At 45.7% G+C, this 10,815-nt stretch overlaps 1 long non-coding RNA gene across 1 annotated transcript; it reads left to right on the top strand.

Moving 5' to 3' along the window:
- Positions 1-4,067: 4,067 nt before the first annotated feature.
- On the top strand, positions 4,068-10,370 carry LOC148780934 (uncharacterized). The gene is made up of 2 exons (XR_016060076.1): positions 4,068-9,036; positions 10,161-10,370. It is a non-coding gene; the product is annotated as an uncharacterized LOC148780934 (long non-coding RNA).
- Positions 10,371-10,815: the final 445 nt, after the last annotated feature.

Genomic DNA, 10,815 nt, shown 5'->3' with positions numbered 1-10,815 from the left:
ATCATTCCCTAGTGAGTCTCAGCCGTGCTCAAAAAATGACGAACCATCCCACCACCTATACTCGTCATAAGCTAGTGGGTCACCACTTTCCACCTTCCTTTCATATATCATCCATCTTTCACAAGTAGCCTCGTGCCATCTCCCCAACAGTGAGCTAAACCACTGCCACACTCACTTCATGGCCCTTACAGACTTCTATCCATCCCCATTTTGGTCCAGCTGTATGACCTTAAACTGTAGTGCACGTCCTGGACGCATCACATTAAAAGTCTTTGCACAGGTCTCGAGGGCATGACCTTGACAACACCTTCACAAAAAAAATAATTAAATAAATGAGCATGGTGTATACCTTAATAAGGCAACACCATGAGTAAAAATGACGGACGGGCATGGTCATGAAACCATGAGTAAAAGAGTTCTATGAATAAAAATCGAGCACGGTGCAAACCCAAAAGTGCATCATGAGTAAAAGAGGATGAAAAGGGCGGACATGGCTAAAAGGTCATGGGTAAAAGAGCCACAAATAAAAGGAATTTGGTGAAAAACATCTCTACGGCACCGCTTCCCAAGTTCAAGTGAAATTTCACAAAGGACGCTTGGACCAATAAATAGGTTGAGGCAGCACTCGCCTCAACATGCAGCTTCAGCCCTCACTCAAAAAGAAAAATCCAAGGTGACACATACCAGGACCCAAAAATACGAGCTTCAAGGAAAATATTTCGACAGCCTGAGTCCACTTGCCAAAAAGGACTTGAAGGACATAATTTGCCAAGAAGGCAAGACAAGTCTCATGACAAAGATCATCATTCTCACAAGGTCACCAACATACTTCCAAGATGTTGAAGAAGCCCCAAGGAAACTAAGTCAACCATGACTTTGGAGCGGCAATCAGATGATTATCGTAGCTACAAAGCAGTGGTTAGGGGTGGTTGTACCCAGAGTTGGTCACCTTAATAAATTGAGGTACCCTACTCGCCAAGGAATAACTGGTCATTCATGACTTTAGAGCAGAAATTAGATGATTGTCGTAGCTATAAAGTAGTGGGTAGGGGTGGTTGTACCCAGAGCTGGTCCCCTCGACAAATTGAGGTTCCCTACTCCTCAAGGAATGACTGATGCACGAAGAAGACGGCGCTGACGCAAGGCCTTTCAGCATACCATGCATGTAATCCTCGAAACATGGCTCAACACCAGAGGATATACACAAACCCAGACCAAATGGGAACAATTCCCTTCGACATGGCACTAAATTGTCAGTCGGGCCTAATTCTAACTGATGAGGTCCGTACAAAATCCTCAGCTTCAAAATCACAAATAGTCCGCATGAGGGTGAGGACTTCAATAAGATCCCTCAAAGAGTCTCTTGTCACCCTAAAGTCTCCATGGATGGACCTGCGAATAATGCATCCCTACGTCTGAGCATCCTAGTTGCACCATTGCATGAATCTCCTCGGCATTCACATGGTCATGTGGCTATGAAGAAAAAAAAAAGTGAAAGCCAAAGTAAATTTTTCGAATGTTGTCCTTCTAGCTTCTCTTGAAGCACAACATTTGGTGGGTTAAGCTGTTTGAATACATTTTTCAACACCTTGGTCCCTGATGCAGAATAAAGAGAAAGCAGGTCAATAAAGCCTACAAAACAATGGAAATTTCAACAGTCTCAGAATTTCCCCATAATTGGTCAAGTTCTTCATCAGTACTCCAAAAGTCCATTTTCCAAGTTTCATCACTATCAGACATGTCTAAGGTAATGAACATAAAGAAAGAATTTCGGAAAAATTGGCCTTCAACACCCTAAAATGGGCCCCGTAATTAGAACTATATTTTTTGGTGCCTCAAATTTCTATGGGACTACTGCCATTGGATCCGGCACGGTCGAAAACCCCTATGAGTCAAGTTTCGACTTAATCGGGCACTCCAAGATAAAGTTATGGGTAAAATACCGAAAAGGGGTGGGCTGCACACTATTCCAGTGTGGCCACCTTACACCAAAACATCATTAAATGTAGCTATTTTTACAATCACGGGCAGTGACTTTCAGGGTCCATATCTCACTCATTTGGAGTCAGATCGTGATCAAATTTTGTGAGCGTGTTCGTCTCATCAAGACGAGCGATTCGATATGTGGTCCGCCTTGTGATGATGCATGAGCAGGGAGAAAAACTAGAGAGAAGTTGCTGATCCGTGAAGAAAAGTTGCAAAAAATTTAGCAGCAGTGCTCCCTGCTCAGGCGACCAAATCACGATGCTCGCATACCCGATCAGCATGAAACCAATTGCATTATATGCGTAAGGTTCATGGCTATCTTGGCCTGAACCCTGCGTACGATGAACGGTTGGATTTCACACACAAAGGCATTGAAGCTGCTATAAATTTTGGCTGTTGGATTTCAAGATTTCGATCAAAAGCTCAAGATTACAAAATCCTCATTTGGACACGAAATCAAGCTGCGTTTGTTGCAACGTGATCGTGACAGAATGTTCAATGTGATTCAGCTAATAAAATGAAGAAAAAACATCAAGGAACGAGCGCACTATCAATCCGAAGTTTTTAAGATTCATCCAAATATCAAGTCTCATGGTCGTGGCTTAAAAACATGATCCACGGCTCGAAATTCGAAATTATCATCAAATTGATCTTCATGTCAAGCCCTACAAGAAAATAATCATCTTTTGATCAAACGGGCATTAGAACAACCCCGGAAGATCACGCAAGTTCTCGAGCAGCAGCAGGGACAGTTCTAAAATTCCACACATTGTTAGGAAAGGGCAAAATAGTCCTTTTGCACCCATTTTTAAAATTTCTTCTAATTCAATAAAATTGTAATTATCTTCAATTTTAGGTAGTGTTTAGGTGTCCACCCATGTTTGGGCCCAAGTTTATATAAGCATGCAAACCCAAATTGTAAAGGGACCATGGATTCATTTCTTCAATCAATCAATAAAGACTTCATTTTTGCTTAAGCTCGTCGGTGCATCTTGAAAAGAGAGCGAGGAGAGAGAAAAAAGGGTTGATACCCTTTGATAAGGTAATTTTCTCTCTCCTCCTCTCTTTCTCTCTCTTCTTTCTCATCTCTATCTCCCTTTCTCATCTGTGTCTCTCTTTCTCTCTCTTCTTTCTCATCTTTATCTCTCTTTCTCTTTCCTCTTTCTCATCTCTCTCTCCCTTTCTCTCCCCTCTTTCTCGTCTCTATCTCTCTTTCTCTCTCTTCTTCTCATCTTTATCTCCCTCCCCGCTCTCCTTCTAAACACAGCCAGTGATGCTAGCATCGACTGTGTCTTTTTTTTCTCTCTTCTCTTCCTCTAAACATAGCCGGTGATGCTAGTGCCGATTGTGTCTTCTCTCTCCCCTTTTCTTAAGCACAATCGATGAAGTCTAGTGTCGACTATATCTTCTCTCTCTTCTCTGTCTAATAAAGTCAATAAAGCCCAGCACTAACTGCATCTTCTCTCTCTTATATGTCTAATACAATTGACGAAGCTTAGTGTCAACTACATCTTCTCTCTCTTCTCTGTCTAATACAGTCGACGAAGCCTAGCACCGAATGCATCTTCTATATCTTCTCTAACTAGCACAGTCGGTGATGCCCAGCACCGACTGTGTCTTCTCTCTCCTCTTTTCTTAAACACAGTCGATGAAGCCTAGAACCGACTGTGTCATTTTTCTCTCTTCTCCTTCCAACCTAGCCAGTGATGCCCAGCGCCGACTGTGTCTTCTCTCTCCTCTTTTTTTAAACATAGTCGACGAAGCCTAGCACCGACTGCATCCATCTCTCTCTTCTCTTTCCAACCCAGCCGGCAATGATTAGCGTCGACTGTGTCTTTCCTTCTCTTCCTCTTCCAACACAGCCGGCGATGCCTAACGCTGACTGTGTCTTTCACCCTCTTTTCTCCTTCCTTCTCTCTTCTCTCACACTCTTCTCCTTCTTTCTTTCTCTTCCTCTTTTTCTTTCTCTTCTCTTTCTTATTCTCTTACTTATTTCTCTTTCTTTATGATTTTCATTCTTTCTGTTATCCTTTCATTTGATTAAGAAGGGTTGAGATTAGCCTCCTATGATAGTCCTATCGTCTAGCCATAATGTTGTTATGCCAAAATTAATGTGCCCGCTTTATCGCCACAACAGACTCACCATCATGTCTAGCTAGTCAGTATCGGTATTGACGTTTCGTAGTAATCCTGTTGAGCTGGTCTGAGTTATCGAGCCCATTTTACTATCATGTCAGGCCAATTACCCACTAGCTTTGTCACTATGTTGATCTCCCCACTTTGTCAAATTCTTCTTTCCCCCATAATTCTTCTCTCGTTCTTTCTTTCTTCTTTTGAATGTACATGCCTGTGTACGTTCACCCAAAAGGCCAGGTGAGGTCCACTAACCCACTTGACTTATAACCTTTGCCATATATGTGTGATTGCATAAAACAGGAGAATACAGGCCAGGGGAGGCGATTCTAAACCAGTTTTATTACTGGGGGGCTTTCTTCGTGATCTAAGAGGTGGCCCACACGAGCCACCCCATGTAAGTCATGAACCCACCTTAAATTCTTCTCTCATCAGTTGGTAATACTTGCCCTTGTTCTCGAACGAGATTCCCAAGAGAGTAATCTCAAAAGTCTTGAGTCTCCCCTGAAACCAGAGACACGTGCCACCCGATCATCCAGATCTGGAGGGTGAGATTGATGCACCTAACTACCCGCCTCTGAGATTCAGCATATACATCAGCTCCTTATGAGTGGTAAGAACACCATCCAGACGAATGCCCAGCTCATCGGCAGAAGTGTGATTCGTGAGGTTTCCAGCTGGGATGGTGGGTCTACTCATATGAAGATGGTCATTGAAGAATAGGCTACGTGCGTAACCAGGAGTATGAAATATCGCTTTCTGCCCAACGATCCTCAAGATAAATGGGTACACTGTTTCATCCAGCACCCTATTTGTGAGGAAGGTGTTGGAGAAATAAGCCCCAAGCCAGTCATACACATAGTGGATGGGGAAAGGCGTCTTGAAGTCCCATCGGAAGGCTTTGCCGTCCACTATGTTGTTCCCTCCTTCATCGCCCTGATAGATTTTTCCCTTGGATACGGCTCCTAAGCCATAATAGATGCTGTATAAGATCGGTTGTGTGAGCGCATACTCTCACCCCCCTGCCATGTCACAAGCTGCATATAAAGTGCCTGGATGAATGGTGTCTACTCCTCCGAGGAGAGTGAACTTGCACAAGAAGAGAACCAGGTACGCCGCCAAAAAGATGTGATCGTTCCCTCTATGCTGCTCAAATATAGGAGGGGCTCCCTCCATGGATGCCTTCTCCTTTCTTATCAAGCTTGGATCAGCCTCATCATCGCAATCTCCATAAAAGTATGCCACCCATTGGTTGAAGGAGACGTGTCCCTTCTTTGACTCAAAGTAGAGTAGCTGGTAAATCCCGAACAACTCTTGTAATCCAGCTGGCGGGTCTTCTTTTTCCACCCGTTTACATTAAAAAATAACCGAGTACGGGGGCACAACCTCGTCATATATAGCACCGATGAGTGGGAGCCCACCAATGAAGTACAGATCTAGCAGAGACATCCCTGCTTCCCCACGACCAAGCAGCCATGTATTACTGGCATGGCTCCAAGTTTCCAATAACACTTTGATCCTGTTTGAACAACGGTCATAGTATCCCACCGAACACAGAATAACGGCCAGCAGGGAAGCGTGCTTCAGAGCGTCCCTATATCGACTCAACACCCTTACAGTCTAGCAAGAATACCCTTTCAAATACTGGTGCTCCTCTTACACTTGGAGACCAGCAGAAGACCACTTCAGGCTGGGTCTTCACCATTCTCTTGCCTAGGGTCGGCAAGTCCCCGCCTGAGGCTATATTCCAATGCAAATAGTGGAGGAGGCCTACCCCTTCTTCTATTCTTACATTCCCGTCGCCGTCTTCTCTAACCTCAAAGCGAACGGGGTCACTAGCAAAGGTGGCGCTCAAAGACCTCCTCGGTTCACACAAAGCCTCGGTGAGCCAAATTGGCTCACCCCTCACTAAGCTTTCACTGGTGAATTTGTTAGTGCCAAGCTCCCTTACTGGTGGGAGGTTCTTCACATCTGGAATGGCACCTGAAGGCAGGGCCATGAAGTTAGAACGATAGCTTAACTGTCGCGCGTAAGTCACTAAGAGGCAGCCTTATCACCGTGCGCAGAAGGTAAGGCTATCACCGACTACGTAAGACTTCCACAAAATGCTAAGGCTTAGTGTCGGCTACGTTCACAAGGGCGTATCATCGGTTGGTAACTTAAGGCATAATGCCTGCTACTCTAATAAGGGTTATCACCGTCGGCTCACTAAGGTGGTATCGCCATGTGCAAAAGGCAGGGCTATCGCCGTCTCACAACCAAAATGGCTATCTCCGTGTGTGGAAGGCAGGGCTACCGCCATCTCATGACTAAGGGGCTATCATCGTCTATCGAAGTAAAGCAGAATCACCTCGCAAAGACCAAGCCGCAAGCAGTTCACACGTGTCACAAGTGCGGCACAGCACATCCCTCGAAATCTAGGCACGCCGCCTAACACTCGTGACGAGGCCTATCACAGCGTGTGCGGAGGGTGACCGCTCGCTGTCCCACAGCCCTTCACCTCCCCAACCGTTACAAGCTTGTGAGGCCTCATGTTCCCAGTGGCATTTCTTCTCCTCATCAGGAATTCACTCCTACTCACCTAGAAACCCTTCCCCGTCTATTCCCTCTCCCCCACCGATGACCGAATCTAACGAAAAACCACCAGAATTCCTGTAGCAGCTCCCTGTGATCCCATGGGTTTCCCTTCTCCCTTCTTCGCACTCCTCTATCTATCGAAAAAATCGCAGAGTTTCCAGCGGAGCAACTGTACCTTCTCCTTCCCTACCATTGAACGCAGGACTGCCAAAAGTCAACCAAAGACTCCCTATTCACACCGGACATAGTGTCACAACCTGATGGCACCATTGTTTCTCTCATGATAGCTTCAACGACCACTATTCTTCACCTGAAAAGCCTCGGAGAAGCCCTGTGAAGCTCCCTATTCCTTACTCAAGAGGCCTTGACACTCTCTGAAACGTTCGCAAAACACTATGTAAGGCTCAAGACTTGCTCAAGTTCGTTGAAGAGCTCCTGAACGCTTGCACGCTGTGAGTTTTGACCCGAAGTTCTTGCCAAAAGTCACTCGACGGAAGCTCTGGCTTTCTCTGAAACTCATTTCACTGTTTTACATTTCGATCAAATAGTAAAATGGGGTTTTACCCCCTTTTATAGTCTGCATTACCTCAAAGTGCCCCTCACAAATTCAAAATAACGCTCCAAGTCCTTGTCTTCAGACGACGATAGGTCCAGGCCGGGGCGGGTCCAGCCCGAGGCTCGATTACGAATCGCTGCCCCCTGTGCCTCATGAACCTGCTTTCATCTGTTGATATCATTATGACTTATCGTCGTGCGTCCTTCGGATGCTATCGACACGCGCCTCACTAGAAGCTATCGTTGCGGGCCTCACCAGAGCTGTCACCGCGTGCTTCACAAAGGGCTATCGCCGCATGCTTCACAAAGGGCTACTATCGCGCGCTTCACCAGAGGCTATCGCCACGCGCTTCACAAGAAGCTATCTCCGTGTGCTTCACAAAGAGCTATCATCGTGTGCTTCACAAAGTGTTATTGTCGTGCACGTCACCAAAGGCTTAAACATCGTGTGCCGCACCATTTACCTTTCCTATGCTAGCACCTTGCGCTTGCTATAGTGCAGCTGATTGTGGATTTTTCCCACTTTCCTAGATCATGACCTGTCATCCCCACAAGTAGGCCACCACTTTGCATCCCTAGGGAGTCAAGTCTCCAATTACGGCTCTCTCCCCCATGGAGTCACATTCCCTACTCACCTAAATGGTTTAGGTGCACGACCCTAAACTGCATGGTCCAAACTCTCTGAGCTTAAACTGTAGCTAAGGTCTATTTGCATGACCTTAAACTGCACAATCCTCGTTGCATGACTCTAAATTGTATAACCATGATCGAGCTATATGACCTTAAACTGTAGTGCATGTCTTGACCGCATGATGTTAAAAGGCTTAGCACCATTGTAAGCACAATTCATTTAAATCGGACCACTAGCGGTAGTGGAGAGAGAAGGAAGTCGAGAAAGACAAAAGCGCGTGCCCAGTGTCAAGAGTAGAGGTTAGAGTCATCTGGGCGAAAGTTAACGCCATGCATAAGGGTGAAGCAAGCGTAACACCGCGAGCAAGCAAGGGGTATTGTAACGAGCGTGATAGGTGTGTCGCTGCGCGCGAAGGGAGTACGAAGAATCATCGCATGCATATCATCTGCTGAAGCGTCACCACGTGCGTGTCGCTGGCTGAAGCATCACCGCATGTGTACCACCGACAGAAGCATTGCTGCGTGCGTATCAGCGGTTGAAGCGTTGCCACATGCGTATTGTTAGCTAGACATCATCGCATGCGTACCGCCGGCTGGAGCATCGCCACGTGCGTACCTCCTGTTGGAGCATCGTCGCGTGTGTATTGCTGGCTGGAGCACCGTCATGTGTGTATTTTCGGCTGGAGCATCGCCGTGTGCGTATTTTTTGCTAAAGCATCGCCGCGTGCGTATCGCTGGCTGGAGCATCGCCACATACATATCGTCGGCTGGAGCATCGCCGCATGCGTCCCGCCAGCTGGAGCATCACCGCATGCGTATCGCCGACTAAGATAATGCCGTGCGCGGTTGGTCTGGTGTGCAGCCGTTAGCGGCGTCAGCGTCGCGCCATGTTTGTTAGTGTCTTGCCAATTTGTCAATGCCAAGCCACGAGTGTGATGCCAGCAACAATGTTTTCCCCCAACCACCTTTCCCCCAACTACCGTTGCTTTTCAAACTCTCTCTCTCTCTCTCTCTCTCTCTAACACTTAGCATGGAGCGTAACGATTGGCTAAAACGGGCAACCTACGCATGAAGATTCAAGTGTGCAGCTGCTGTGGAAGGGAGCAAAGAGCAACAGGCGACCTGCACGAGGGAGTTTGGGAGCGTCGTGACCCGGTAAGTGGATTTAATGCTATGTATGACAGAACGAATGAATGTAGAATGAAAGATAAATGGAGTAGAATGAATGTGGAACATGGCCTACGAACTTTGGGAAAATCATAGAGTCATTGTCTTACCAAACTTACAAGTTCACTTGATATGATTAAGATGAAATTTATGTTTTAAGTTGATTTATAAAATATTGTATAACATGGTGATGACATGTTACTGCTTGAGGGAAGGTGATTTTTCCAGCAACTATGTGGGCTCTCACCCTGAGCTTTGCACTAACTAAACGGCACCCAAATGTGCCCAAATTGGTTTCAAATGAAAGATTCACACGTCTAGTTAAATTTCGATTTTTGTATCATGATGAAATGTTACATGGATCAAAAGATATGGACCAAAACGTGAGACATACCATCGCTCACAGTCACTGTAAATTTTGATGACGGTGACTCCTCTTGTGCATTGCCGCTTGTGTTTTTATATCATCATCTATGTGATGGAGCACCCATCGGTAGTGGAGATTGATACGCCAAGAAGGTGATGCCTGCACATTCCCTAGCCTGCACAATGACAAGAACTGGTTAGGGGAGAAAGAAGGGTTGCTCCTTGAGAATCATGAGATGAGATATGTGATTAACGGATGTCATGCAAGGTAAAGGCCTGTAGAATCCCCAATGCGCGCTGGGGACCATGTGCGTGAGTCGAGGGTATTATGAAGTGGATTAACCTGCTTGACATTGCTCTCCCTCCTGTGGGATGGTGGAAGTCTTAAGCAACGGGATTGGCTTGGCCTGATGAATAGGGCTTCTACTGGCAGGAGTAGGTGAACGAGGGAGTGAGTGCATGATAGATGAATTGTGGATGTGAATTCCTTTAGCCGTAATGATTGCATGATATTGATATTAGCTACAATTAATGCATGATACTGTTCTTAATTGATGCCGCATTACTTGGATACTAAGACTGTATTTGATACACTAATCAGATGACCAAATATGTAGCCACTGCACTACCACCGATCATCATAAAATGAATTGTTTATTGCACATGAGTAGATTCATTACCATTGCATAAAATTAGATATTCTTACTGAGCTTCAAATCTCATTCCATTATTTTTCCTCCCTGTAGACTGAGAGTAGCAGGTTCAGAGCTAGAAGTGCGGGCCATAGCTGAAGACCGAGGCAGCCACCTTGTGAAGGACCTTTAAACCTTGTAGGTAGCTGGTCTCTCAGCCCTGTTTATATTATTTTCTTGGAACTATGTAACTATGGGCCTTGGAGCCCTAAACTTTATTGTAGCACTCTTTGAAAGAAATGTAACGTAATATCTTTTAGTGTATGGTTTGGCCATGTTTTAAATTCTAGACTTGTGTAAGATTTTACTTTCCTTGGTTTGCTTGATTACCAAAAAAAGGCATAGATTCTACTCTAACCCGAGAGACAAATGCTACATTGAGATCACGAAGCCCCGCTCGATCGCCCTCCATTTAGAAGGGTTGGGCGGTCGAGGGTGGGGTTGTGACAATCATGGTCCAAACTATGTAACCTTAAACTGTAGCGGAGGTCTAGTTGCACGACCTTAAACTGCATGGTTCTAGCTGCAGGACTTAAACTGCATAGCCATGGTCCAAGTGACAAGACCTTAAACTGTAGTGCACGTCCCTATAGAACGACGTTAAAATGGTGTGACAAATAGTCCATGCGCATGACTTTAATCTGTGAAATGGACGCACCTCCCTCATTCCCACTAGAAGTCACATCTGTATAGCGACCCATTATCCCCA

This window comes from Amborella trichopoda, chromosome 8 (genome assembly GCF_054954075.1).
Source record: "Amborella trichopoda isolate Santa Cruz 75 chromosome 8, AtrichopodaSantaCruz75HAP2 v2.0, whole genome shotgun sequence".
Classification (NCBI taxonomy): Eukaryota; Viridiplantae; Streptophyta; class Magnoliopsida; order Amborellales; family Amborellaceae; genus Amborella; species Amborella trichopoda.
Note: the sequence above shows the minus strand (reverse complement) of the source record. Positions and strands in the feature narration are given on the sequence as shown.